Below are 27,628 nucleotides of genomic sequence, written 5' to 3'. Positions count from 1 at the left end.
CAATATATGACCTTACTGGGAGAATGCAAGTTTCCAGTACAAAGGACTTAACATGTCTAGTCTTACATACTGCTTGACTAAAATCTTTACAAAAATTGACTATATTCTATACAAGAAACACTTAACAAGGGTAAAAGGAGAAACAGAATCCGTTAGTCGCCTCTTACGACATGCTGGGGAGCATCGGGTAGATTCTTCCCCCTAACCCGCGGGGGGTTATTGAGTTACAACGATCTTGCTTCAAACACATTCAAAATAATACCATTTCTCTGTTATTATTATTAATTTCTGTGAACTTAAAAGTTTATGAGGGTCAATTTTACATGGGTCACATCTACAGGTCATCCAACTTCAATAGCCTGTAAAGTATCAAAAATCTAGCTTTCAAAACATTTCAGAAAAATAAGAACACATGCTTTCGCAACACATCCTTGATATTTGTCAAAAATGTGGTTTTGAAAAAATGCCAAATGTGGTCATGTTTGAAATTGATCAAACCATAGCAGTATGTTAACTTTGTAAAGTCTATCCCGAAAACCATCCAAGAAAACAACAATGTTCAATTCTGTCTACCCATTGTAAGTCAGCCTAATTATGCTCCCCATCAGTGACATTCTCCTGACCTGGTGAGTCAAAACTCACTAAATGTCCAATGGAGAGTTTTCAGCATGCAACCAGAAAGTATATAGTGTGGTGTTATGTCCCTTTTTTTCAAAACAGGGTTATATATGTGGCAATAATCACATGAAATGTTCTCTGTCCTCCACATCTGTTTGATTTGTGATTGGTGTCCAGATTATTTGCTACAGGCATCTGATTAAGTTTATTGTAGCTGCTGTCCGGTTCCCTTTGCCAGTGATATCTGCTTTCCTGTTCTGTAACTTGTATTTATGTTCGCCGATGGCACCCGCTGAATAGTTTTGGTTGTTCTCCAATGGCATCTAGCTAGCTGCTTTGACGTCTGTAAGTGGTATCAAGGTCCTTCACCATGCAGTCATCTGCTGGAAGTGAACAGGAGGCTCTCTTGCTTATGACACCCACACCAGAGCATGGAATGAAACCTGCAATGACACAGCAGTATGACTATGAGAAAGCATGCAGACTGAAGCAAAGAGGGCCAAACTTTAAGAGAATGATAATGAAACCTAACTTAAAGTGCCGTGGCTTTTAGTGCATATATATATCTAACTTTTAAAAGTTGTGTCCGTCTGTGTGTGTATTATGATGACTAAAGGCTCCGAAACAGCTGCACCGACTGAGACGGTGGTGGTGGTGGGGGTTTGAAACGTGCTGGTGCGTGTATGTTTGTGCTTGCATGTGTGCAGGCATGAATATGAATGTCTTTGTCAGTATGTGTGTGTGTGTGTGTGTGTGTGTGTGTGTGTGTGTGTGTGAATTTATGAATACAATTGAAGGCACAGTAAGCATCCCGTAAACCATCACAGATACGGTCAGGCTTTTACACACAGACTACAGTACAAACACCCTTTCATTTAAACACTCACCGATTGAGAACATCCTAGGTGCCCTCCATAAAGAGCGAACAATTTTCAAATAATTTATTTTTGCGTGGTTTATCTTACCCCTGAGCCATCGTGAACCAGTGTGATCCAGTTTCCCTTTTTTCACAATGTAGTCGTCAGTTAGTCATTTGAATGCGACTCCATGTGAGCTTATCTACAATAGCACGTTTTTATGCACGAAACAAACGGCTGTGGTTCACAAAAACTCTAGCGATGGTTTTTGACTGTTGAGAGGAACGGTGATATATGCATAAACCGCCGTCTGCTACGACCCTTGCGTGACCCTGCTTCCGGGCTTTTCTTTTTTCAAACTTTCACAACTTCGAATTGTACTGATCTTGTCTTGATGAAAAAAGAATTCTTTTATGATTAAAGAATGTTTGTGTGACAAGCTGTCAATTTATTATTTAGATTTTAAAAGTTAGGTCTAGCGCAAAAACGCACCACGGTCCAAAAACATTCTGATAATCATTGATCCACGGCTATCGCCAGTTTACATCGATAGAATGAGACCCGAAGGGAAGTAACTCATTTTTGACCCGAGTTCAATCGGCAAAATTAATTCTTTAAAAATTGCTCGCTCTTTACGTAGGGCACCTAGGATATTCCCGTTTGGTGAGCGTTCAAATGGAAGGGTGTTTGTACTGTGTGTAAAAGCCTGACAGTATCTGTGATGGTTTACGGGAGGCTTACTGTCCGGGCGTGATTTCCGGTATTGAATATTCATAACAGCCGTCCAGCACCAAAACGAGGCGCCATTGTTGTAGAGGACCAAGTCCACGAAAATAAATTCTTTGAAAATTTTTCACGCTCGACAGAAAGCAGCCAGGATGTTCCCGTTCGGTGAGCGTTCAAATGGAAGTATGCTTGTACTGTATGTAGACGCTCGGGGAGCTCTGTGATGGTTTACGGGAGGCTTACTGTGCCTTTAATGTATACATCTATACACACCCAAGAAGATAAGGCGCTCAGCAGGTCTGCACTCATGTTGATCCATTATGTCGGAAACAGGCAGGAATTGGATCCTCCACCCGACAGTCACTGAGCTACAGTGCTGCTCTCAGCTATAAGCAAGAGAAAGCAGCTTGAGTGTTTCATCGCATATAATTCCAGTGTTTGCATACTCCATAGCGATTAGCTGAAACTATTTAGCTAAAACATTAAAATATTATCAGTGGAATACCAAAGGGGTGGCATATGTCATCCAAAATATAAGGCAATTTAAAGTGTGATTGACGGGACAGAAGCGTTTCAATGATACAAATAGAGAACACTACATAGCCTACTGTGTGTTACTGGGTTTACACAAGTAAAAGTGAATATTATTTCTTCTTCTGTTTCTTCGTTCATGGGCTTAAGACTCCCACGTTCACTCATGTGGATTTTTACGTGTATGGCCGCCATTCAGACAGCATACGCCAATTTCGGGGGAGGCATGCTGGCTATTTTCGTGTTTCTATAACCCACCGAACTCCCACATGGTTTACAGGATCTTTTCCGTGCGCACTTGGTCTTGTGCTTGCGTGTACAATGCGCCCGTCGTGAATATTTCAATATTTGAAAAGCAATAAGTGTAAATCTGGTGCCACACAGCAAGCCATGAAGTATTCTGTTTTCAATTCCTACGTACCGGAGAGATAACCCATGTAGTAACTAAACCATACACGCACATATGGGCATATCATTGAGGTCATGGCAAGCTGGTCTGGCAGGGACCTTATATATTCCACTGCTCATGATTACAAAGTCACAGATGCAAAGTCATTCTCGTAACACGTTTGGGCTTGCCATTTTCTCGCGAGTGTTTTGAGAATGAAGTTTGTCTCTGAGATTTTGCATAAGCAGTGGAAAATGACATCCCTGACAGACATGTTGTTTGAACCAACCTCATTTACATGATAGACACGCCTGTGAAGAGATGGTTCATTTATCACATCATGACACATGGGTGGTATCTCTCAGGTAGGCAAAACAATATATATCTAAATGCACCAATTTACCTCAAGCACTCAGCAGGTCTGCACATATGTTGATCCATTAGGTCAAAAAACCACCAGAACTCGATATGTTGTCCTAAAGTCACAGATACAGTGGAACCCCCCAAGGATCCTGAAAAAATAATTAAAAATGAAGAGCCAACACTTGTACAAATTATCTGTCTTTGTACATGTTATACAAGCACATACACAAATAAATCTGCTTGCACTATGCTGGCTTTAGGCATGTGTAATAAAATTATTTTGGGGGAGCTTCTCGATTCAACCGGGAACTTTTGTTGTTGTCAAAAGCAATTTATGCCTCAAACATTCTCCCACTCTAAGACTGAACTATGCATTCAGTATGTGTTGATATCTGACTTAAACTCACAAAAATAACAAAGGCTAGTTTGTAAAAAGACACTGATTTGAAAAGAAAATTTAAATTCAATTACATATTATTATGTACTATATATATAATCTGTTCTGGGGCTTTTTTCCAGGTCTTTTAAAAAAGGATGTTCACAAACAATAACAAACACATTTTCAATCCAATGAATGTTTGCAGCACTGTCAGCCGGACAGAAATGACAGTATGTTGACAAAGCCGTGATAAAAACATAACCTGCAGTCCTACCTTAGCGCAAAGAAGTATGAATGGTCTCTGTGTACTCTACAATCTCTGACTGTGGCCCTATGTAAAGGTCGAAAAGAGCTGGCTGTGCTTGGCCATTAAGAAAAATTTCAGTTAATTCAGATTTGTACAAGGAGAGCATAAAAGCATACATTCACAGCATGTATGTCTTGTTATTGCTATAGGTCTATATATCTATGCCACAATGACACAGCAAATACGTACATTCATACAGACATATTCATTTACTCATATAATTTAAATTATATAGCACCACAGGAATATGTTAATATCAAAATCTAATATGAAATTTCCTACACACACCCATGAAGTTCAAGCCCTAAGCAGTTCTGCACACATGTTGATCCAGGAGGTCCAAACACACCCTGCACTTGTTGTCCAACAGTCACTGCTCCAGTGAAACCCTCCATTTAGGACCCTGAAAGATATAACAAGTTCCATAAAGTGATACAAAACTCTTTGTTGTTGTCCTTATCTGCTGAAGGAGCACCTCCTGTCGCTTCACAGCATCTGTAACACAAGAGAGGACTGAGTATCCAGCCAGAAATTTCATGACTGTATTTTGATAATGATGATCAACAAAACTTTTTAAGGGCTTTTAAAATGATATGACAAATATAAAGTCAGATGCACTTCACCCATTGTTATACTTAAACATAGAACTAAGGCTTGCTCATACAGTGGAACTCCCCTTGTTAGACCTCAAAATATCTGAGAAAAATAGGCCTTAAAAAGGACCCCTGGGTGTCTTAAAAAGGCCGTTGATTGATGATTCACAAAGGTTATTCACAGAAAATATGAAAAAAGCAAGGTCCTAAAAGGGAGTGTGTCTTTAAGTGTGTGTGTCTGTCTGTGCATCACAATTAAGGGCTAAACAAAAACAAACACACACCCAAGAAAAGCAAAATTTGTTTGAAAATTTGATCAAACTCCAAGACAGTGAATCAAACAAGAAATGTCCATCACTGATTCAGACGCAGTTTATATTTGAATGTATGTGTGTGTGTTGCAAACATTACACAAAAGTGGATCATAAATACCAAATTCAGCTATGCTAGTACAATATAATTGCAAATTACATTAAATTTGAAATGAAATTTTATAATTTGTTGTTAATAATTTACTTACTGGTTAAAGAGTACAACTTTTCACAATTTCAGCACAGAGAATGGAATCCTTGGTGTCTGCTTCCTTTTCTATCTGAATGACTCATTGGTACAGCCATCTGTCATCACCCTGCCGACTGTTTTTTTGACCTGGAGTCCAGAAGCTTCCCCACCAACTCAGGCAGTTTTGTTTTTCACTAAAAGTAAAAGAATAAAGGTCAAATAGATTTGCACAAAGGAATAAAAAGAGGTTTTCTAGTAATCCAAATAAAGCATGCAGAAATAAAAACACAAAAAGTAACATCAAACAGTTTTGCCTCTTGTGCCCCCAAGACACTGGAATAATTACAGGCCACCAGATAGGCCGTCCATCACTGAAAGTGAACAGAAAAACTTGATGTTTAAATATGTGTGTGTGTGTGTCAGTGTGTGTGTGTGTGTGTGTGTGTGTGTGTGTGTGTGTGTGTGTTATACAAGTGGTACGGGTAATTTAAGACAAGAGTTTAAAATGTCACTTACTTGTTGTCCCTGTCAGTGTAAACTTTCAGCACAAAGAAGAATGGAAACATTGGTGTTTTTGTCGGTTCCGTTCCAATTGAATGATTTGGTACAGCCATGCCATCAAGTTGATCAACCAGCTCACTGTTCCTGTTACCAGTTCAACCTCTTTTCCACATTGCCGACAGATTTTTAATCTGAAAAAGTCATGTATACATGTTTTCAAAATGGGAATTTACAAGTAAACAAATTAACGAAATAGTCCGCCTCTGTCACGTACTCCCCACGAACACCACCATGTGGGGCAGCCAGATCCAGAATCAACAAACAAGTAAAACTCAAAGTAAAAACATCAAACTCAAACTCAAAGAGAAAAAAACCAACCTGACGGCCCAATGGTCACTGTAATTGTATCAGATTCAGATTCTCACAATGGTATAAACTTTGCAAATCTCAAAAATATTCGGATACGGGTAGTGACAGTGATAGTGAAAAAGAGTTGTGGGAGTAAAGAATAATTATACGTACTCCTCACTCGATAGTCGATGACTTGGCAGTTACAGTTGCAAATCACTCGATAACTCCTGAGCGAATCTGGATACGATTACGTGGAAAACTCTTGAAGGCTTACTTCTCAGTCCAGATCCATCTTCTGCTCTCTGAATTATGGTTACACTCTCTTGGTGGGTTCCTTTCGTGATGTTGTAGCCCGCTTTTTTCCAATCTCCCTGGTGCAAACACTTTCTTCGTTCGTTCGTTGAAAATCAGTTACTAGTGCTGTCCCTTGATTTACTTCGGAGTGGTCTCCTCTTCGATTTTTAAGGGACATAACTCTCGCATGCGAACCCTTTCTTCGTATCGAAAGTAGCCGGCTCAGTTTGTTTTTGTTTTTGTTTGGTCTTGTGTTTGATGACTTTGCTAGTCCAATATTTTATGTATATATATACTCAACCAAAACTTAAATGTTTTTACTAGTTATTTAATTTTATGAGTTACAGTTCCTTTTAGGTACTGCTCTGTTCATTTTAGCATGTGCATAGATATGCAACGCACACAAGTGTGTGTGTGTGTGTGTGTGTGTGACGGTGTGTGAGTTTACGCAGTATGTGTGTGTATGGGGGATGTGTGTATGGGGGGGGGCGTGGGGGTATATGTGTGTGTGTGTGTGTGTGTGTGTGTGTGTGTGTGTGTTTCGGTAAGCGAATATCAGTCAGCGGTTTGTGTGTGTGCATGCGTGTGGGCGTGAGTGCGGCATGTGCGTGTGCGTGTGCGTGCGTGCGTGTGTGTGTGTGTGTGGGTGTGCAGTCTTTTGCTTACGTTTACAATTATTCTCTGTATATGTTCCAAGGCAGGGCCGGACTAGGCAAAGAGGAGAGAGAGGGGGGGGGGGGGGGTTGCCAGTGGTGGTCCAGGGGGATGTTCTCCCTGGCGGGGTCAAGGGGCAGAGCCCCTTGTGAGGGTCAGGGGGCAAAGCCCCCTGAAGCTGATGGGTAGGTCATATTCTGAGATAGGAAAATGGTCGCTCCTTGCATGAAACGGCATAAAATAAACAATAATAAAAAATGTTTTAAATAAGTGAGGTACATGTTTAGGCTAGGGGGGGGGGGGGGGTTGCGCAACCCCCATAACACCCCCCCCCCCCCCGGTAGTCCGGCCCTGCAAGGACAGGTTGGAAGTTGAGGCTAAGCCTAAAACCTTTATCCTGACGTAACAAAGTTAATTATGATCTCTCTCTCTCTCTCTCTCTCTCTCTCTCTCTCTCTCTCTCTCTCTCTCTCTCTCTCTCTCTCTCTCTCTCTCTGTCTCTCTCTGTCTCTCTCTCTCTCTCTCTCTCTCTCTCTCTCTCTCTCTGTTAAGCATTCGATGTGTACATATTCCATAACCTTTTTTTAAATCTCATATTGTGTGTGTGTGTGTGTGTGTGTGTGTGTGTGTGTGTGTGTGTGTGTGTGTGTGTGTGTGAATGTCCGTGTATATGATGTGATTAGAATAGGGGTGCCTCTCTGCATGGGTGAAAAAACACTTGTTTGTAATGCTTGTATGCCACAACCCTCTCTCTGTCTCTCTCTGTCTCTCTCTGTCTCTGTCTCTCTCTGTCTCTCTCTGTCTCTCTCTCTCTCTCTCTCTCTCTCTCTCTCTCTCTCTCTCTCTCTCTCAAATTATTTAAAATGAAACAATATTGTACACACAGCAAAATTCAGTCAACTTCAGGTCAAACCAAGAACTTTGCACTTGATCCTACATGAAGAATTATTTTGGCAAACGTTAAATTTAACCTAAAAAAGGTATTGTTTCAAAATTTCACTGCAGACCATTTTACTAAGCGTTTCGGGCGGGCGGGAAATAGCTCAGTCGGTAGAGGCGCTGTCTTAAAAACCAGTTGTCGCAATCGGCGTGGGTTCGATCCCCACGTTCGGCGAGGGATTTATTTCCTAGAGTCAACATCGTGCAGACTCTCCTCGGTGGCCGCATGCACACGATAAAGAACCCAAGTTCACAGCGAAAGTCTCAGGGCACGGAAACATGAATACACGCATGCAGGAAACAAAATGTGTGGGTATCGCCGTATACTGTATGGCAGCTCGCTTTCCCCATGGAGAAAGCAGCCCGAATTTCCATGAGGGCAACCTCACAGGACTATATAAAATCTTATCCTTATCGCGTATCCTTATCCTTTAACTTTTAAAGCAATTGTTAAATTCTCTTTTGAAAACTTTTTTGTGAGAAGCGTTTCCAGCTAACGTTAATGAAAAATTAATTTCACATTTGATGCTAACTGTTTACAAAAAACTAACTATACTTATGTACATCTGACGTTACAAAAGTCCTTTCTCCTAAGTGAATATGTGCGTTCCCACGTGTTTGTGTGTGTGCACGTGCGAGCGTGTGTGTGACTGTGTGTGTGTGTGTGTGTGTGTATGTGTATGTGTGACGGTGTGTGAGTGGTGGTGGTGTGTGTGTGAGCACAAAGTATTCCTACGTGTATTTTGCAAATGCACAGTTAACAAGTTTGAAAATATCTCATGTCATCTCCAACAAACGGCTTAATTCACACACACGCACGCACAAAACATAATGAATCTTATATGTATGACTACCTTGTAAAAACACACACAACACGTTTACATGCACAACTGGTGATATAAAACACAATTTTAAAAACAATGTTTTTTAATCAAATTTAAACAAAAAAAGTAATACTTAGCTGATAAGTTATATCAATAAAACAATAAAAATAAAAACACAAAATGCATGTATACTATTACTACTATACTGTACCGCAGTACTATGTACTGTAGTACTATAGTACAAAGTACCACAGTGTACCATAGTACAAAGTACTTCGTACCATAGTACTACTGTAGTACAAGGTACATCACAAAAAAGTACCATAGTACAAAGTACTAGGTACTATAGTACTACTGTAGTACATGGTACATTCAATAAAAAGTACCATAGTACAAAGTACTAGGTACTATAGTACTACTGTAGTACATGGTACATTCACTAAAAAGTACCATAGTACAAAGTACAAAGTACTATACTGTACCACAAAGTACTATAGTACATGGTACATTTACTACACAGTACTATAGTACAAAGTACCATGTACTACAGTATGTACTATAGTACATGGTACATTTACTATAGTTTACTATAGTACAGGGTACATTTACTATAGTTTACTATAGTATACTATAGTACATCGTGTGGTACTTTTTCAGCTGGGTGTGGTCTTTGTGAAAAAATGTAGTGCGTTCAGTTTTATTCTGTGAGTTCGACAGCTTGACTAAATGTAGTAATTTCGCCTTACGCGACTTGTTGTTTTTGTAGTGGGTCTGTAATTGTTGTTGCAGGACTGCAATTTTGTACTAATTGTTTGAATAAGTGAGTTGAGTTGTAGCTCGTGTTCATTCTGATAATCATCGGTCCATGCCGTATCGCCCATGTCTCTCTGACAGGGTGCATAATTACTGCGCGGAATCTATCAAAACAAGAATACAGAGCTGTCACGAAGTGGTTTGCATGTGAATTAAATGTACGTGTTCTGCCCTATTGCACTGTCTCTACCCTTTTCACACCAAACACTTCAAAAACAGAATTTGGGAGGATGCAGGCTCATTATTTCCTCAACCAAAAAAACAACATACTTCTTCACTTTAAATACATCAATACGAAACAACTTTTAGACACACAGTTCGCACAATCTTCCAGCTTTCACTCAATGCATGTAAATACATATTATAACAATACTTTCTCAAATATAGATTAACGTACACAAGAAGGTACCAACAGACACTCACGAGTTCGTATCACGGCTCACTGCATGTCGCCAGTTCACTTACTTGTCTCGCTGAATCCTCGTAGAATAATGAATTCAGATGCCAACACACAGAGATGCTAACACACACCTTTCGCTGAAGATGCCAACACACACCTTTCACTGAAGATGCCAACACACCTCTCACTGAAGATGCCAACACACACCTTCCAGGTTTCTCCCCGAGAAACCCTTCCGCCCGTAGCGGAAACAACCGTCGTCAGCTACGACCGGTATCGATGAAGACTCCACTCGTCTAGTCATCTGCGCCGAGGTGGTCCCTTGCTCCCACCATCGTCTCGCGCTTCTCCCGTGTAAGGACCCTCCCTTATACGCCATGGAAATCCCTCATGGAAACTCCTAAAGAATTTAACCAAGTCTTAATACAACATTCTCTAAAACCATCTCTTCTTCCAAACGTTCATGAACCACTCATACATTCTCGTTCATTCCACTTTCACATTCCGTCCACATTCAATATCCAAACTAATACTTAATCTATGAATAACACTCCCCATACAAAGCATGACCGTCTTAAACATAACATAAATGCGCAGCAATTATGTTCAAGAAATTCCCCATGAAAAACCGTGATACCATTACATCAAGAATTCTCTCAACGCTTCACACTAAGATTTGGTGCACTTTATATACACTAACCTTTACGCTCCAGCTATGTATTCCAACGTCAATAATATACAACATAGTAAATCATTTACCTTAAGAGACCCGTCTCTTGAAAGAGTACTTGTTCCCAGAACAAGTCTGACACGCGCCGACAACCTCCCCGGTTGAAAATCTCAAACGCTGTGACGTTATTTACCCCTGACCAGCTACATGTCTCAAACACAGCTCATCTCAAGCTAAAGCCAGTTTTGCGTGAAACACATGAAACACGTGAATTACGCTCTCTAGTCTCTACTCCTCGCCTGTACAACATTTAGGGAGGTTAAAAACACGACGTGGTTTCACCTCACAAATATGCTACTCACATCTTTGTGACAAGAGCTATCTCCCATGTTTTTCGCTAATGTTTCTGAGAATAGACGAACTGAGACGAAAGTGATTGCAGATTGGCCGACTTCGACAGTGATCTCCGTTCTGTTCTTCACAGTTATGATAAAGACATCGTTCCAAGATTAAAACAAGTCGAAATGTTGAGGCTGCTGTGGGAAGGAGACCGTGATATTGTTGCATCACTCCCAACTGGTTACGAAAAAAGTATCGTCTGCTTCGTAGCCAAAGTTGATTATCACGTGACACTTTTGCCATATTTAAAGTTGTTTGCACAGTAAATACACCCGCGAAAGATAGCTCGCTTGAAACTGTCTTACATATAAATTCCTTTGTAATCAAAGAATTACACAACACCATGAAAAATCATTATTGACGATCGCGAATCTGCTTATATCAATAACACATTACGAAAAGCTCTAAATATGTATATAAAAAAAAGTCGATTTCTTACTCACAAAAAGAAAACAGAGGCATCCTGTCAGGGATAAATGAGACCCAAAGGGAAGTAACTCATTTTACCTGAGTTCAGGATGAGCTCGTGTCCTGCTTCCGTATGTCTGCCGTGTATTGGCAGAAGGCAGTAAGTCCAAATTTGGTCAAAATGAGATTATCGTATTATATTGCATAGAAAACAAAGGCGCATCTTTTGTCAAAATTTCTAAGTTGTGTGATCAATTTCTACTTGCGAAACCCATCGAACAGCCATTTCCGGTGCTCGATCGCCGACATTTTCAGCTTTGAAGGCTATTTACGGACAAATATCAACCGCTCCCTGACTTTTTATGCATCGAGAAACAAATTTAGTCATCGCTGAATCAGTAGCTTACCTTAAATCCCGACATAAATCAAACAATACGTGTCAGGCGCGGCCTTCGGCTTCCGCTCGGCCTTAATCAGGTTATCCCCCGTGTTTTAGAAATTATGGAAATGTAGCTAGGTTATGATAGCGCCAGCCAACACAACAATGAACAGCTGGTACTTATCTCCGCAGGCACATACGTGTATATGTCTTTGAAATATTTTTTTTATGCATTTATTTTTTTGCTGGGCACAAGTCACGTTGTGGACACTCGGAGAGACCAATTAATGAAAATACTGACAACTCTGGGCAAAAGAGATAGGGGAAGAGAGCGAGACAGAGAGAGGGGGGGAGAGGGGGAAGAGAGAGAGAGAGCGAGAGAGAGGCAGACAGACATACAGACAAGCAGACAAATAACAAGGATGAGAGAGAGTGTGTGTGTGAGTGCATGCATGTGCCGTGTGTGTGTGTGTGTGTGTGTGTGGGTGTGTGTGAGTATGGGAAAACGTTTTCCCCAAATTTGCATTTTCTCTGATAATAAATTGGCAGAAAGCAGTTAGTCCACTTCCTGCTTAATGCCTTTTTCTCAGTCAGACCAAAATAAAATGGCAGAAAGCAGTAACTAAGTCCATTACTGCCTTTAGCTACTTTTTTTAACAAGATTTAAGTTGAGACATAATTTGGCAGAAGGTAGTATGTCCTGTTACTGCCTTTTACCATTATTTTTAAGTGAATGAGTTTTGTGTATTAATTTGGCAAAAGGTAGGAAGTCCACAAAAAATCATTATTTCTAAGTGATGAATCAAATGTGGGTTTTGATATCCATAACAGAAACGCAAAACACTGCCCTGCATTTCATCAGTAAAACAATATATAATTGAAAGCTTTGCATTTCAATACATAGATGCAAACAGAAAAAGTTGATTTTCTCAAAACTATGATTCATGGACTTGCTACCCCTTTACACGACAGAATGTGCGGGCAGGTAACGAGTTTTGTTTGTGCACGTATTATTTCACATTGTTCACGTGTTTCATAGTTTCATGTACGTTGTCTGGGTCGAGCGGGAGTTTCTGTTTCGTCTTACGGCGAAAGTCTATCTTATTACATGAATCTGACCGAATCTGTACCGTGCTTCAGCAAGTTTTGTGAGTAGTGTTTCGCGTTTTGTATTTTGTTCTTTGGGTAGTTTTCGGTTAGTAGACTGCGCAATCGTTTGTGAGATGTATTTTGTTTGACGGGTTAGCGTCAGTCTTTTCTTGCATACCCACCCAGCTCGGACGTGTGTCCAGAACCGCCATAACAACTACGTTTTCATAAGAAGTGCTCTGTAGTGTTTCGAGAAGGATTTGTTCACCTCGTTCGGCCATAATGTAAGTTTGATTAAATATTTGTCTTGAGTTTATTGTCTTGTTTTCTTGTTCAATTGTAATGAGATGTTTAAGGAGAAACCCTGTTTTTCTATGCATCTTATAGTTAACCTTGTTGACGGTTTTTTTGTAAGCGATCGTTCGATGTAATTGTAAGAAGTTTTTTGTTTTCAAAGTTAACGTTTTGATTGTAAGTGGGCTCCGTGCCTGATGTTTGGGTCTCCGCATACAGGCCTATCGTTGTTCACATATTCCAAAATATGTTCGGGAATGTGTTTGTCATTTTCGCTGATGATTACATTGTTTGAAGACGTGTTACAATGTTTATTGTCTTAGTTCTAATGGCTTTGTTGTTGTGTTTTGTTTGTTTCAGTGTTTTATTGCTTTTTTCTACCACTTTTTCCTATCAAACGACTCATGGCTAAAAGAAACCGTTACAGTTTCTTCAAAAACGCCGCCACGTGCACACGTATTGTGTCACTTTCAGTCCTTTGTTGTATTTTAGATGCAGAGGTACACAATAACAGGCTATTGCAGACTGGGTGGCCGAGTGGTAACGCACTTGCGCTCGGAATCGAGAGGTTGCGTGTTCGACCTTGGGTCGGGCCGCTATTTTCTCCCCCCTTTCCTAACCTAGATGGTGGGTTCAAGTGCTAGTCTTTCGGATGAGACGAAAAACCGAGATCCCTTCGTGTACACTATATTGGGGTGTGCACGTTAAAGATCCCACGATTGACAAAAGGGTCTTTCCTGGCAAAATTGTATAGGCATAGATAAAAATGTCCATCAAATACCCGTGTGACTTGGAATAAAGGCCGCGAAAGGTGAACATTCGCCTAACAGGCTTGAGGTTTGCTGGTCGATGTGAATGCGTGATATATTGTGTAAAACATTCCATCTCACACGGCATAAAAGCGCTTTGAACTTCGGATAAGGCGCTATATTAATAAAGAGAATTATTATTATTATTATATATAGATTCATATAGCTATTCTGATAGACACGTGGGGGAATTCGGGGGCTGTGATTGGATGGTCTCACACATCCGTATTCCGATCATCAAAGCATATAACGCTACGGAAGTTGGTAATTTTTTGCCAATATCCAAAAGCATATCAGAAATAACAAAGACGCATGGTTCCGGTTTACCCATCTGTTCCACACGATGTTTCAATCGACTACAGCATACACTGACAATGAAATTCTACTCAGCAATGTTTTTCAGCTTTACAAATGTCGATAACATACCCTTTTCTGCTAATTTCCCGATGAAACAGGACTAAACCAATTATTGTCTGTCCCTAAACACCACAAAATGCCAAAAGTCAAAAGATGTAGTTCGAACAGGGGGGTGACAAATATTTCATGGAACAGCCGTTTTTGTGTGCCTGTGTGAGCTCAGTTGCCGACTGAGACAAACTTTCGCATTCGGCTTTTCTTACCTCGTAACTCCACACTGAATACCCCACCTCCCCTCTAAAGTATTGATGATCGACCCTGGGGTCGTTTAAAAAAAAGTATTTTAACTGAGTTTGAAAAATTCGCTTCATGACGAGACAAGTATAATATTAATGCCATTCACCCAAAATGAAAACTTCGCTGTCAGCGCGCGTTGTACGGATTGTCTGTTCTATTATCTCTTCCTCTCCCCTTGTTGGTTCCTAGTTACATTTAGTCAAGTTTTGACGAAATGTTTTAACATAGAGGGGGAATCGAGACGAGGGTCGTGGTGTATGTGTGTGTGTGTGTGTCTGTGCGTGTGTGTGTGTGTGTGTATAGAGCGATTCAGACCAAACCACTGGACCGATCTTTATGAAATTTAACATGAGAGTTTCTGGGAATGATATCCCCGGCCTTTGTTTTTCTTTTTTTCGATAAATACGTTTGATGACGTCATATCCGGCTTTTTGTAAAAGTTGAGGCGGCACTGTCACACCCTCATTTTTCAATCAAATTGATTGAAATTTTTGTAAAGCAATCTTCGACGGTGGCTTAAAAATTACTTAATGACTTTGGCCATTAAAAATCTGAAAATTGTAATAATTTTTTTTTATATAAAACGATCCAAATTTACGTTCATCTTGTTCTACATCATTTTTTGATTCCAAAAACATATAAATATGTTATATTTGGATTAAAAACAAGCTGTGAAAATTAAAGATATAAAAATGTTGATCAAAATAAAATTTCCGAACTCGATTTAAAAACACTTTCATCTTATTCCTTGTCGGTTCCTGATCCCAAAAGCATATATATATATGATATGTTTGGATTAAAAACACGCTCAGAAAGTTAAAACGAAGAGAGGTACAGAAAAGCGTGCTATGCAGCACAGCAAAACCACTACCGCGTTGAACAGGCTCGTCAGTTTCACTCCGTTATGCACAAGCGGCGGACTACGGTCATTGTGAAAAAATGCAGTGCGTTCAGTTTCATTCTGTGAGTTCCACAGCTTGACTAAATGTAGTAATTTCGCCTTACGCGACTTGTTACACTTATCTACTCACGTTTTGGGCGTGTAAAAGTGGTTAGTTCTGATCTTATTTTGACAAAATGGTTTTCTGTGGGAGTGCGTTCTGTAACATGAGTGAAGTGCGTGTCGTAACAAGCCTTTCATGCAGTTGTTGTGCGCTCTGTAACCTACTCATGTGTGGGTATCATACTACAAAACGTCATAAAACCTGAATTGTGTAAGACACAAGAAAACCACATAATCCTTGATATATTGTAGCTTACTAATAACATTACAGTATATGCAAACTGCATACGTGGGCCGCGGGGCAAAGGTCAAACGTCCCAATATTCCACAAAAAGTAAGTACCTGAGAGAGTTGATGAAACTGAAGCAACGGTTAAAATCACATTTAAGCAAATGTAGTATCGTGGATTCAAAGAAAAATACACACAGAACATTCTTCATCTACCAAAAGTTAAGAGCAAGAAGTTTGGCGTCTCTCTGAGCAACAAATATACAGCCACCCACCTCAAGTTTTTTCCCACGAGCTAGTGCGACCCGTAACTTTTGTGTTGTGCTCCCAAAACACGATGTAACTATTTATACGGCGTGTATAACCAGTCTGAGAGGGAGATAGCAACCAGATGACAAGTGTGACGGATCTGAGAAGCCGCCGAATTATTATAACTCTAGACCCGCATAGTTGAAATTCGACGGGATTTCGCGAAGTTATTGCAAGGTTATGGTTGTCCGTATAGTTGGACCATAGAGGTCACAGGACGAAAGGAACTGAGTAGACCGAGGTCGCCAGTGGAAGGAATTAGTATCCTGATACATTTCCTAGTGAACGGCCATAGACACTGTGTAAGTCTGTGTATTAACAGAGTTAAAATATGTCTATAAGATCTTACCTATATAAGATATAATGAGTGTTTAGTAGGCAGAGCAGACGGTGATTTGAGTCTGCCGGAATATGAACTGTAACTGTTTTTCTGACCACACACGAGCCGTGATTCGATACCAGTAAAGTAGATTTATCCCATGACCTGCCTCTTTGTCTCTGTTAGCTGAGGAGGTGATTATTCTGAATTATCCATCGCGACCATATGAATTATCCATCACAACCGAGTTTCGATCTCAACTGTCATTGGTCATTGTTTTTGATTTCAGAGTACAATTGAATAATTTATAGAGGTCATCTGCATATTCAGAGTTTACAGATGGACTACTTTTTTTCAACATACGACTGAAATACTTTATGGTGTCAAAGTCAATATCACGTATAGGTACAGGCCTACATGTGTCAATATTGAGAAAATAAAGAATACTTCATACGATACGCACATTCTGCATGGATTTAAAGAGCGGAGTCGAGATATTTCGCTGGCTGAAGCGACTGCATGGTCAAAGGCATGTTCAACGAGTATCGCGAGTGGGATCAAGGGACGATACTAGAGAGAGACAATGACAATGACAATGACAAATCTTTATTTTTCGAGGGTGACAAGAATAAGCATAGATATGCTTTTTTGCATCTGGCCCTCGCCCTAAAGAGGGACTAAACTATTTTACTATAACTATGACTAGGGAACAAACAAACAAAAAAAAAGGTTACATAAAAACATTAATGGTAGAACATATAAGTTTATGTACATGAAGCGCATTATGTAGAAGCATTGTAGATCATAGTGTTCAAAATTGGGTGTAAAGCAATGAAGATAAACGGAAAGTAACGGAGAGAGAGAGAGAGAGAGAGAGAGAGAGAGAGAGAGAGAGAGAGAGAGAGAGAGAGAGAGAGAGAGAGAGAGAGAGCAATCAAAACACCCCAGTCACCTGCTAGTTCGAAAACTCAATCTGAAACTGACATCGATTGTCGAAGGCATGCCTGCGGTGCATAACAGTCTGGAAAAGTTGTCGGAGCTGGGAACCCGTTCAGATCCATGCAACGCCAAAAACATTATCAGAAGAGTCACCATGAAGTCAAATCAAACGTTAGGTTTTCTCATTTGGTTATTTGCTTTGGCTTTAAGTGTATTGCTTCGATTGATAGCTGAATCTGCTTGCAACCGTGCTGTTCAAGACTGTTCGAACTGTCGTCTGCTAGACGGGCTTGTGTGAATCCGAGTCGAGTAAACTGCGGGGTTCAGCGACAAATGAGGGAGTGGCATCAAAATGAAAAGAAGAAGACGAAAAGAAGTTGGAGATAGATATATGGGGAAGAGAAGAGGATGTGAGGTGTTAGATGTTGCCAACCTTAGGTGTTCAAACTCAAGACCGGGACAGAGTAGAAAGCGAGTGTACCGCGACCGACTCTCAGTGCCGACATACAACTTCCAAGCTTTATTGCTTAACGTCTACAACAGGCGAAGTATTGAAGCTTTAGCTCACCTAAACCCGGCGACTGAATATGTAAATGATCCACGTGTGAAAACCGAAACAGAACAGCGCGATGACAGCCAACATGTCTATCCCCGACTGACAAACAGTAACACTGCATGCGAACTGACTTGGGTCAACGATCAAACCAGCACGGCCCGAACTGAATTTGTTGCGCTGCCATTATTGTGCGCAATTCTGGTAAAAATATAAACCCGGTATGCCGAATTGAGTATAACGAAAGCCGATGTCAAATATACACAGGGATATTCTAAAATGACTTTCAAAATGTAAAAGCAGATAGCAGACCTTTTTATAAGCAATATGAATGACTGAATGTCCACATACAAGTCGAATGACGCCGTCCATTATGCTGACAAATGGGAACTAGCTTTGCGCATGAATTCATTGATATGAATTTCGAAAACAGGCACGGGCAGGTTTTAGTGGAAAAAGTAAGTGTTTTTAATGAAAACGTCGGAGTAATGGGATAAATAGCTTACACGCCACGTCCTGAATTATCTTGCATATTTTCCCTCTGGTCGATTTTCAGGTATTACCTCGCCAAAGGCTCGGTAATACCTGAAAATCGACCCTCGGGAAAATATGCAAGATAATCAGAACTCGGAGTGTGTAACCTATATATCGTGTGCCTGTGAGTTCACGGACTGTTTGTGTATTTCTCTATGTAAGTGAAGGGTAGAAGGTTTTGGTAGTGAAATTGTGCACGGGATTGTAATCTCGATTTGTTTTTGCATCCAAACCTGTGAGTACCTACTTTTTGAATACCTAACATTTATGTTCATGATTGTGTGTATTTGTGTGTATGTTTATCGTAACTGTATAATACAGTGAAATAATACAGTGGAGGGAACCTACATTTGGAGTTGTGTTTGTTCCTGTATGATAGCGTACTAACGCATTTGCATTCATTCACAGTGAATGACAACAGGGGTACGACAGGTAGGTTGGCGCTTAGAGTAAACAAGTCTGCACAACACTGGTGGGCGAAAAGGTATTCCATGATGACAAGTACACTGAGACACCGAGAAAAGAATTCCACACAACACCGGCTGTCATAAAAGGTAGGCCATGATGGCAGGTACAATCCTACCCGGACCCTTGTATCGTCCCGCTCTGCTGCACATTGGGGACACGGTGTACCCGCCGTGTGCAATAACAGGCGCCGGATGCAGCTATGTATCGGTCTTATTCATTACACCATATTATTGTGTTTTTCCACGTTGCAAGCTTTACCTAAAGTTGTCACTGCATAATTATATTACCAGAATGACCTCCCGGTCAAAATCAGCTAGCCCAGAATGACCCCCCCCCCCCCCCCCCCCCCCGGTCAAAACAGACTAGGTGTTTCGACGTTTCCCTTCAAACTTCAAGAATAAGTACATTAGGACTTTAGAAAAATAAGTTAAAGTTTTTTTTCGATTTCTTTATTTAAAAAAAAAATGTTTGGAGTATCACATATGTAAATAGAGAAAAAGAGAAAGAGGCTGAGACAGACAGAGAGAGACAGAGAGAGAGAGAGAGAGAGAGAGAGAGAGAGAGAGAGAGAGAGAGAGAGAGAGAAATGGTTGAAAAGACAACTTACCCCTCTTGGCAGGGTTGCTATTTTGAAATCTTTGATATTGTCAAAGATCACACATTTATGGATGATGCTGCCTAACCCACATGACCATATGTTTCATTTGATTCAGAAAACAGCATTTTAATTTATATGGGCTAATAACAAATATATTTGTAGTAGAAAAACAGTTGTTCGAACAGTTAAAAAAGGAGGGCCAGGAGTACCATAATTGCAATCATAAATGGAAAAATGTTATATTTTTTCTTTGTCCCAAAGTTAAATATTTATGTGAATTAGGTCCTAGACTCCCAGATGATAAAAATTAGAACAGTTTTTGGAAGAATGTTTTTTCGGCCCAAATAATTTGGCAGTAAAATAAGTTGTGAAAATCCTCAAGAATGATTGCTAAAGCCAATTTGTTTATTATGAGAATGATAAAGTGAAAGGCAACTTTTTTTCTTTTTGTTGTTGATAAAACATGGTTTGAAAAAGGTGTATATAGCTATTCTAATGAACACGTGGGGGAATTCGGGGGCTGTGATTGGATGGTCTCTTCCGATCATCAAAGCATAATGCGGCGGAAGTCGGCCATTTTACTCAATATCCAAAAGCATATTGAGAAAAATGGCCGACGCATGATTCCGGTTTACCCATCTGTACCACGGCGATGTTTCTATCGACAACAGCATACACTGACAACCTAAAAAGCTGTTTCAACAACTGTGTTGTGAAGTCGAATGCACTTGGAGTCAGTTTTTCTTCCAAAGTCAGAAAGCGTGTAGCGGTGTGCATGTCTGCGCGAACATGATGCGCGTAAGAAGTTTGTCTGCTATCAAAACCTGAGATCAACGCATCGACGCAAAAACTGTCATTTTGTAAGTTTGGAACAACAAATCAAGGTCATAACAGCTATATAATCGCTATTGTGTTTTCAGCGTAGCAATAGGGTCCGATATTTAGACTCGAACAAGTATAATGCGACTCGTCTTCGACTCGTCGGCATTATACTTGTCTCGTCTAAATATCGGACCCTATTGCTACGCTGAAAACACAATAGCTGTTAATATTGTATAAAGCACATGATGTCAGCTGATGGAACCTCTTTGTCATACAGAGCCTTTAAAACAAAATACGATTTAAACACAGATTTTATTACATTTACTGGTCTGTTTGAACAATCGTTTTAGAGCTGGTTATGTATCAGCGAGGTGACCCGTCTTCGTCGGAGGACAGTTGTGTGACGAGTTCTGAAAGTGTTGTGCTGTATATTGAGGAGAAAACTACACAACCTTCTGGTACATGTTAAAATAAAGTCACGTTACTGCAACCCCTGACTGGCGTCTCTATTCAATGCTTCCTGATCTGATCACCCCACTCCACCCCACCCCTTCACATGTTCATGCTAATATATATTTGAGCGCCGGTGTCACGATTTCATCTTTCGCCTGTGTACATATTTACCCTCGACATATACTCAAGACTGAAATGTTGTTTCCTGGTAAAATTAAGAAGTGAAATTATTTATGGACGAAAAGCATGTCAGTTTCTTGCATGTGAAGAAAATTGGTGGTACAATTTAATAGATTTCACCCCCAAAATCGAATTCTTCGAAAACGTGTACTGAGTGGTTACGTCCCTTGAGTAAGAAGGAAAACATTTTAGGATGAATCACATTTCTAAGTTAAATAAAACAAATTGGTTGGACAAATTTGGCCCCATGAATGTAAGGTACACAAGGTCTCTCATCAGTTAGGGAGATTTAAAAAACGAAACGTCGGGACGTTTCGTTTTGAAGTTGTGGTAAACGTCATCATTTCGGGGGTCTCTCGCTGGAAAGGTGAAGGTCAACTGAAACGGAACGTGGAACGTCAAAACGCAGTCACGTTTTCCACCCCCAAAAAACGAACAATATTTCGTCAACTTTTGTGAGTATTTTTGCACACTAACAGTTTTATTTGTTGGCCATTTTATGCATTGCTAGATTCATCAACCCTTTCACAGTCTTTCAGCGCTGAGAATGTGTTCATTGGAGGTAGACAACTGTTGTGAACTGAAATATTTTGAAGGGTGCTGATCCTGGTACATTTATCCAACTTCATGGTGAGAAAGCAAATGGCGAAGCAGAAGTAGGTCATCGCATCGAATTTTTATTCTGGCTTCGTATGTGATTTTGTATAAACAAAGTCTGTGTGATTTATTTGGACTGAAAATAATCAAAGTATGCCCGATTCTGGACCACCTCCTAGGGTGTTTTTTTTCCATTCTGATCGAGGACAGACGTGATAATTTCACTTGAAGATTTATCGCCCTTCCTTCATTCCGAAACGAAACGTGAATACATCTAAATCTTGTCTGCGGCCTATGCCGTCTCGTTTCACGTTCCGTTTCGCGGGGTGACTCATTCACCAAACGAAACGAGCTGCAAAACGAAACGTGCTGTCTTTTAAATCTCCCTACTATCGAAGGGTGTTTTTTTGTTCAGTGTGGAGTTTATACTAGATCAACGAGGCCGAGAAGCGAAATATCAACACGGCGAAAGATGAAAACGTCACACCGGACCAGCTCGCTTTATCAGCGACGTGACACAGTGACACAGATCTGTCGGTGCACACAAAAGATAAATCTGAATGCATGAACACGGACCCTTGCGTGTTTGCTTGGCAGTGGTCTGAATAGATCGCACTCGCCGCGTTACTCGATTATTAAGTGAAATTCGACTACCTGCTGCAAGGGTTTACTTCCAGGGATACTATAGACGTTGCGGGGAAGACGGGACCGACAACGACGACTGAACCGAGACAGGTGTGTCGTTCGGCATCATCGCACGTAGTGACACAAGTAGCGTTTGCGGGGAGAACGAGCGCCAGTGGCCAGAAGAAGAAAACTCCTGGACACCCGAACGAATGATTTTGACACGACTTGTAGAGGCGAAGCCCCACTGGGCATGTTTTGGGTGGTGGGGAACACGCATTTCAGTGATATGAATTATTCGTCTTGCACCTGGGTCTTCCATGTCTGTGACCTAATAAAAAACAACAGCTGTTGCGTGTTAGCCCATACATTTTATGTGTGTGTGTGTGTGTGTGTGTGTGTGTGTGGTGTGTGTGTGTGTGTGTGTGTGTGTGTGTGTGTGTGCGTGCGCGCGCGCGTGTGTGTGGGTGTGTGAGTGTGCATGTGCGCGCGCGCGCATGTGTGTGTGTGTGTGAGTCATTGATCAACCCCTTATAACTCAACTATTTTCCCCTTCAAAAACATGGTTTTGCTTTTTAGCCGATCACAAACTGGAACCTCAAACAGAGAAGAAAGCACCATCCAAACATCTCAAGTTAAGAATAAAACTAGTATTTTATTCATTCGTTCGGCCCGGACGTGAAAAACACCAAATTTCGCCTTTGCAGCCGTTGTTTCAGCACGCGTCCCGGACCGCTGAGCCGAAATGTGAGCGCCTTGTGGCGGAGTGGTAAGACGTTTGCCTTCAAAGCCGGCGGTCTCGAGTTCGAGTCCCCTAAGACTTTTGCAAAACATGATTTTTCAACTTTTTGTTCCTTCTTTTCTGAACTATATATTCTTGTACTTTATTCTTATTGATTTATCCCAAAGGTTTTGAGTCGTGTATTGGAAATCGAATATACTCAATCAATCAATCAATATGAGGCTTATATCGCGCGTATTCCGTGGGTACAGTTCTAAGCGCAGGGATTTTTTATTTTATTTTATTTTTTTTTATTTTTTTATTCAATTTATATCGAGCACATATTCAAGGCGCAGGGATTTATTTATGCCGTGTGAGATGGAATTTTTTTACACAATACATCACGCATTCACATCGGCCAGCAGATCGCAGCCATTTTGGCGCATATCCTACTTTTCACGGCCTATTATTCCAAGTCACACGGGTATTTTGGTGGACATTTTTATCTATGCCTATACAATTTTGCCAGGAAAGACCCTTTTGTCAATCGTGGGATCTTTAACGTGCACACCCCAATGTAGTGTACAACGAAGGGACCTCGGTTTTTCGTCTCATCCGAAAGACTAGCACTTGAACCCACCACCTAGGTTAGGAAAGGGGGGAGAAAATTGCTAACGCCCTGACCCAGGGTCGAACTCGCAACCTCTCGCTTCCGAGCGCAAGTGCGTTACCACTCGGCGTGAGTGCCATTGAACAGCTTTCCCACAATCCCGTATTCTATGTTTAGTACAGGATATCCCCAAGGAAAGATCAAAGGGCATATGTATCATTGCGTGTCGACTGCTGGTAATATTAGTAAGGTGTTTCTATCATGATAGGCTTCTGGTGTTACCTAAAGGTAAGTAGCACACATGTGCAACTCCGTGTCAGTCTATGATACACGACTTTAGATAAGAGGGGGAAAGAGTGGAAGGGAGGGGACAAGAAACCATGGTTGTTTTTTGGGTTTATTTTTAACGTCCCTTCAACCACTTGGAAACTGTTGACATTGATTACATTGGGTAGGATTCTAAACTAGAATGGACCTTGGCGCAACACTGTGGACGCATACCTGTGCAACTTTCTCACCGCAAAATTGGATTCTGTAGTTCATGTTCATTCCTGAATGTTGAGCCCTCTGAAGGTCTGTTTATTTGCTTGTTTTTGTGTGTTTTTGTCGGCAGATTTTTGGATAGTACTAACCTCTGGTTCATCAACTGCGTTTGATTTTCTTTGATCGTGCAGGACATTTGTCAAATTAACACGCGTAACGTTTCAAGGCTAGATAAGGATCAAAGAAGAGCATATATATATATATATATATATCAACATAAACTGATGTCTCCAACAGACTTTAAAGGCTGATCAGATGGTGATCGAGTCCAACACGACAGCCGGTTCGTGGGTTTCGCGTGAGGAATTTATTTCACGGTCGATTGTCAGTGCAAGAATCGTGCTCAAGTTAACCTTCGTCGGAATGACTTGTGTCACGCACGACCCAGTATTGTCAAAGATGGTTTCAAAGTAAAAAGTATGTGTTATACACTACCCACGCCACCATACCGGGGAGAAACGCTTGTGTGCCTCTTTGCAGAGTATGGAATCGATTATACAAAATCCACGCCCGCCAGCGGGTTAGTGATAAACACTGTGACATATTCCTGCACTTATTGACGAGCCGCAGGAGCGGCGAGTCATATGGTCTCGGCTCGAAAGCTGTCTGTGGAGGCTGCGTGCTATAAATAGCTGACCTGCTCCGCGAGCAGTCACTGCAGAGTTTTGAGATAACTTTGTAACACGTTTTATTTTATGCTCCTCAAGAATACAACTTTGGGCAACGTGCCACGTAAAACTACACGCAACAAGGATTCAGTAGGTACCAAACATGCCTTGGTCAGAAGTAGAATGTAAATGAATCTTTATTAAGAAGTAGGCTACTTCAAATGACAGCCACAGCCACGGTTGGGTTCACGGCATCAAACCGATGCGACTCTCCGTCATATCATACACATAATCAATCAAATAGATGACTAATAAACATGTAAACTACATGTATACGTCTATGGTCGGACATAAGAAAGGAGAGCTTCCCCCGGGCCTGTGCATGTGTTGTTCGTTGTGCGTGTGTAAATGTACACAACAAACTGACCACAAAACTGAGACAGACCTCTTTCGCTTCAGTCTTGCAGAATTTAAAGACGAATACAGGTAGAGCGTGCATTATACTAACTGTTTGGTAAAAGTATCAAACGTTTCTTTTTATAAATAAGTGGCAGGCTTACAGGAATTACTTTGCTTTCAACTTTTGACTCGAACAGCAGACGCTCGCAGTCGCCATTGCAAATTTCGCATAGTCATGATGTGTTCAATTTAATTCAGCCAAGTGATTTGAACAATGTTTTGTTCGAAGGATCTGCTCTGTACAGTCAACTTTCTGCTGAACTCGGTATTGACGGATATTTGGGACATGAACATTTGCCCTCATCTGTCGCCGGTCATCCAGTGCACATTGAATATGTGGTCGATGCGTTTTCAGGACACACAAATTCGACTGTAGTATCAGACAATGCTTTTTCCACAATGCCGTTGTCGGAGGGATTGCAGCAAGCTCTTGCATTGTCACATTTTGTTCTTGCAATGTTTCACGAGTCAAGTGTGGGTATCTATGGTGATCTGAATTCTCAAACTTTCTACATTTTTGACTCTCATGAAAGAAATTCTGCTGGTGCGATTACTTCAGATGGAGCAGGAGTAATGATGGTGTTTGATAGTTATGCAGATTTGCTTTCTTTTTTGACAAATCAATACAACTTGTATTTGTTTGTATGAATTGACCCCAGTTCATTTTTCATCAATGCATACACATACAACTGACGTTGAGCAGATGTCTTCTGAATCACCCAAAACCTTGACTGATTTGGACGGAAAAACTACTGCATTTGTGAACCTGACTGATTTGACCCCAGTTCATTTTTCGTCAATGCATACACATACAACTGATGTTGAACAGGTATCTTCTGCATTGCCCAATACCGTAACTGATTTGGACGGAAAAACTACTCAATTTGTGTTTTTTTTCTTCTTTCCCATCATTCCTTTGCTCTTAAAATAATACATAACAACTATCCACAATTTTCAAAAATAACAGATTGCAACAACATTCCTATTTTTAGCTCAGCCACACGCCGACATGGAAGTTCAATGGTACTTTCAAACTTTTTCTTCTCTTCGTCGTATTTGATTTCTTTCTATTTCATAAGTCGAGTGCAAATGATTTCGTCTCGTGTTCATCGTGAGATGGACTTAGTTTCTTGTTCCATTTGGGTCGAACACGACGCACGCCAATGGAATTGTGCAGTTCAAATTACATCATCGTTTACTTGCTTGATATAGGCAAGAAGCAAAAGCCGATTATTGAAAAACAAAAAAACAAAAAAACAATTGGCTACATGAAAAAATAGAAACGAAATGTTTCACTCTCAAACCTTTTATCAAGGAAAGATAAGGAATACAATGCAATAATTTTGTTTAATCTGTCTGTTCAGAATGTCGGAGTTTAATTTTCTTATTAAGTAATTTATATGCTTCCAAGATAAAAATACAATCCTTTAGTCCGCACCGGGTCAAAGACTTAACCAGTTAAATGACCACAGTGCCGCCTCAATCATTTTTTTAAAGCAAGATAGGACGTCGTTTAAGGCATTTGTTGAAATAAAATGAAAAAAGTGTCTCGGGACACCATCTTGAAGAGTTAACATGTAAGGTTTTAATAAGATCAGCCCCGTACTATTTTACACTCACACACACACACACACACACCATCACCCTCGTCTCGATTCCCAGTCTTCCAGAAAAGATCTAGTCAAAACTTGTCTAAACGTAATAAAAGCAGAAAGAGGACGCACCGCCAGTGCATTGCTTCTTGATATGTATTCGTAAAAATACACAAAAGCAGTCAAGTTATCAAAAAGTAAAAAGTAAAAACTACTTACAAGCTAAATTTAAAAACACAACTGATAGTGATATGTGCTCGCAAAAATACACAAGATCAGCCAAGCAGTAAAAGTAACGAAAATGCATATCATTCAAATACATGTAGTACAAAAGTATACAATAAGAAAACAGCGTGTATGGCACATAACAGCTAACCACCAGCTGACCTTCATACGTATCAGCAAACTAACCTGACACCAGTCAAACAGTAGCGTGAAATTCAATTCAAACGGTAACAAGACACAAATAGCTGCAAATCAGAATGATAAAAAAGAACCTTTTAAAAAGGGAAGATGGAACATAACATTTAGAAATGCTTTCATTATCGTATAAACTACGTTGTTAATCTTCACAGATCTGTCCAACCGTTTACATGTAATAAATATATATTTCCACTTGCACGAGTACTTAAATGTACTGTCTATCTGGCTGTGTGGTTTGTTTTTTATGTAGAATTGGATATTTCTGCTGATTTAATTTTGTAAGCGATGCCTTTGTCAGTGTTCA

At 40.5% G+C, this 27,628-nt stretch overlaps 1 protein-coding gene and 1 long non-coding RNA gene across 7 annotated transcripts in view; one reads left to right on the top strand and one right to left on the bottom strand.

Moving 5' to 3' along the window:
- Positions 1–259: 259 nt before the first annotated feature.
- Positions 260–6,773, bottom strand: LOC138961667 (uncharacterized). Of its 4 annotated transcripts, none has more exons than XR_011454270.1 (7): positions 6,287–6,773; positions 5,780–5,955; positions 5,283–5,457; positions 4,458–4,664; positions 3,524–3,632; positions 2,475–2,587; positions 260–1,061 (listed from the first exon to the last, which is right to left on the bottom strand). It is a non-coding gene; the product is annotated as an uncharacterized lncRNA (long non-coding RNA). The 4 variants fall into 4 exon arrangements; XR_011454268.1 differs by having other exon boundaries at positions 4,458–4,572; positions 6,287–6,741; XR_011454271.1 differs by lacking the exon at positions 3,524–3,632 and having other exon boundaries at positions 4,458–4,572; positions 6,287–6,742.
- Positions 6,774–17,488: 10,715 nt separating this feature from the next.
- The window catches only part of LOC138961664 (uncharacterized), a 32,933-nt gene continuing 22,793 nt past the window's right edge, over positions 17,489–27,628 (top strand). The window contains exons 1-2 of one of the 3 annotated variants that reach the window (XM_070333338.1): positions 17,489–18,861; positions 19,035–19,180. The gene's annotated coding sequence lies outside the window, so the exon portion shown is untranslated. Of the gene's footprint in view, positions 18,862–19,034; positions 19,181–22,928; positions 23,988–27,628 lie in introns of those variants that run through there. The other 2 variants (XM_070333339.1, XM_070333340.1) reach the window with 2 other exon arrangements.

The sequence above is a fragment of the Littorina saxatilis genome, linkage group LG3 (assembly GCF_037325665.1).
Source record: "Littorina saxatilis isolate snail1 linkage group LG3, US_GU_Lsax_2.0, whole genome shotgun sequence".
In the NCBI taxonomy this organism is placed as follows: Eukaryota; Metazoa; Mollusca; class Gastropoda; order Littorinimorpha; family Littorinidae; genus Littorina; species Littorina saxatilis.
The sequence above is the reverse complement of the archived record's forward strand: the minus strand, read 5'-3'. Positions and strand labels throughout refer to the sequence as shown.